Raw genomic sequence first — 3,430 nt, 5'->3', positions numbered from 1 at the left:
TTTTTTCTTAAATCAAAATGTGTTACTCTGTCCAATATTATTATTATTATTATTTTTTAGTTCAATTTGTTGTTTTGAAATCATTCATGGAAAGGTGAACTTACCGACGTAATAATAATAATAATAATAATAATAATAATAATAATAATAATAATAATAATAATAATAATAATAAATGAATGAATAAATAAATAAATAAGTTATTATATAAACAAAGAAATATATCAGAAAACTTATCAAAATTAGATATCTTCATCACCGAATATTACGAATTTGATAGACTAAGCATTATAGATAACAAACGCTTTATTCAATATAACAGTATTTACACCTCGCTAACTTACAACTTACAAAGGCATATACTTTGTACACGTGGCTAAAAAGGCTTTGGTCTAACGCCATCTTTTTCTCGTTGCAGAATTCTACATAAACAAGACTGTCGCTTGATTGATGCAAACAAATACCTCTACATTTCATTTTACTGCTTAATTCTAAACAAGACATCTGCTTGACTGCTGTTATAAATATGGAAAAGGTTTCTATTAAACTGCTCGAGCGTTGTGCACCTACTGAATGGAATTCAGGAACAAAAACAGTAAGATAATCCCAATCAAGCTCATTCCCTTTTTCAACTATCAATTCGCACCATTTCCCCTTCCACACTCCCATCAAAAGGCAGATCTCCATTCACACCTTTTCTTCACTCAAGTTTCTCGTAGTCAAGTTAAAGAAGTTAAAATAAAGAAAGAAAGAGAGAGAGAGAGAGAGAGAGAGAGAGAGAGAGAGAGAGAGAGAGAGAGAGAGAGAGAGAGAGAGGAATTTTAACCAAGAGTTAGGACCTGGAAAGGGGGTGAAATCCCTTCATATAGAGTATTGGAATGGCTGGCAAACAGAATATTTTTGCCTCGTGCCCCAGTGTTTGAAGCTGTTCCCCAACCCTTCCTCCTTATTTTTCATAGAGTACGAAATCACAGGAGAGAGAGAGAGAGAGAGAGAGAGAGAGAGAGAGAGGAGAGAGAGAGAGAGTCTTTCTTTTTTTAAGAGTGAGAAAGAGTATATTTTCTGGGCACTGGTGCCCTTATTAATTGACTTAGAGAGAGAGAGAGAGAGAGAGAGAGAGAGAGAGAGAGAGAGAGAGAGAGAGCTTGGTTTATGAAGTGTTAGGGGGCAGAAATACTCTCATTCAATCACAGAAAACACTGGGAGAGAGAGAGAGAGAGAGAGAGAGAGAGAGAGAGAGAGAGAGAGAGAGAGAGAGAGAGAGAGAGAGAGAGAGAGAGGGTGGATTCTGAAGTGTCTGGGACAGAGATAAGGACTCAGTGCAATGAAATGTTTCCTGGTCAATTTGACCAAATGAAAAAATATTAATATTTTTGAAGTGTTTTCATCTCAATCGGGTTGTTAAGGGAAACTTCGAATGTTTTTAATAAAAAGGCATATTTCAAGTGACCTCTCTCTCTCTCTCTCTCTCTCTCTCTCTCTCTCTCTCTCTCTCTCTCTCTCTTTTGCTCGCTTTCAGAGTTTCGTTTGCCTGTTGTATGCTATTAATTATCGGCTATGCCAAAAAAGTTATTTCATCAATATAAATAAAACTAAATTAAGAATAGTTTATTAATACTCGTATGGTCCCAGTCTTTGAGAGTTCACCCCTCTATATTAATTGCTTGAAAATAATTCTATTTTCCTCTTCAAATAAAAACCGATTTTATAAATAAAAACTCATTGTTTCACATCCTCTCTCTGGTGGATTACTATATCACGAGACGGGTTTCCAGCCTGGAATCCAATTATCCTCCGCATTCTAAATTCCATTTTTCTCCAAATCTCCTGTTGGTAAATTAAGAACAAACGACCTGGCTATTGACTCAAGCTTAGAGAGAAAGAGGGATAGAGGGAGAGGGAGCTGTAGCCTAAATCATGAACCATTAATAATGTTTGGATGACCCCAAAATATTTTCCTTTCATGAAGGCTCGAATTGACAACACAATGGCAGACTTCCCCAGAAACTGGTCCAATAATCTGTTGTGAGCGGATGAGTATGCTGGAAGTTCTGCGCTTGATCCAGTTTGCTTCCAGAATTTCCAGGAGCAGTTCTGCGGTTGATCCAGTTTCCTTCCAGAATTTCCAGAAGCATTCCAGAGGTTGATCCAGTTTGCTTCCAGAATTTCCAGGAGCAGTTCTGCGTTTGATCGAGTTTGCTTCCAGAATTTCCAGGAATAGTTCTGTGGTTGATCCAGTTTCCTTCCAGAATTTCCAGAAGCATTCCAGAGGTTTATCCAGTTTGCTTCCAGAATTTCCAGGAGCAGTTCTGCGGTTGATCCAGTTTCCTTCCAGAATTTCCAGAAGCTTTCCAGAGGTTGATCCAGTTTGCTTCCAGAGTTTCCAGGAATAGTTCTGCGGTTGATCCAGGTTCTCCAGAAATTTCAGGCTTAGAGGTACCAGTTTGCTTCCAGAATTTCCAGAAGCATTCTGCATTTGATCCGGTTTGCCCATCCAGAGCAGTTTCGCATTGATCCAGTTTGCTTCCAGAATTTCCAGGAGCAGTTCTGCATTTGATCCGGTTTGCTTCCAGAATTTCAAGGAGCAGTTCTGCATTTGATCCAGTTTGCTTCCAGAATTCCCAGGAGCAGTTCTGCGCTTGATCCAGTCTGCTTCCAAAATTTCCAGGAATAGTTCTGCGGTTGATCCAGTTTCCTTCCAGAATTTCCAGAAGCATTCCAGAGGTTTATCCAGTTTGCTTCCAGAATTTCCAGGAGCAGTTCTGCATTTGATCAAGTTTGCTTCCAGAATTTCCAGGAATAGTTCTGCGGTTGATCCAGTTTCCCTCCAGAATTTCCAAAAGTATTCCGGAGGTTGATCCAGTTTGCTTCCAGAATTTCCAGAAGCATTCCAGAGGTTTATCCAGTTTGCTTCCAGAATTTCCAGGAGCAGTTCTGCGTTTGATCCAGTTTGCTTCCAGAATTTCCAGGAGCAGTTCTGCATTTGATTAAGTTTGCTTCCAGAATTTCCAGGAGCAGTTCTGCGGTTGATCCAGTTTGCTTCCAGAATTTCTAGGAGCAGTTCTGCATTTGATCAAGTTTGCTTCCAGAATTTCCAGGAGCAGTTCTGCATTTGATTCAGTTTGCTTCCAGAATTTCCAGGAGCAGTTCTGCGGTTGATCCAGTTTGCTTCCAGAATTTCCAGGAGCAGTTCTGCGGTTGATCCAGTCTGCTTCCAGAATTTCCAGGAGCAGTTCTGCGTTTGATCCAGTCTGCTTCCAGAATTTCCAGGAGCCTTGGCTGATTCATTACTGGCAATAACCTCTATTCTGTGGAATGAGTATTTGGGAAACATTGGTGTCTAACTAAATATTCATTCCTTGAAGAAGGGGTATTGAATGGGCAGTGGGTTTGGGCAGAACTTTGGCCATTGTTAAAGGGTCGAAATGAA

This window comes from Macrobrachium nipponense, chromosome 42 (genome assembly GCF_015104395.2).
Source record: "Macrobrachium nipponense isolate FS-2020 chromosome 42, ASM1510439v2, whole genome shotgun sequence".
In the NCBI taxonomy this organism is placed as follows: Eukaryota; Metazoa; Arthropoda; class Malacostraca; order Decapoda; family Palaemonidae; genus Macrobrachium; species Macrobrachium nipponense.
Note: the sequence above shows the minus strand (reverse complement) of the source record.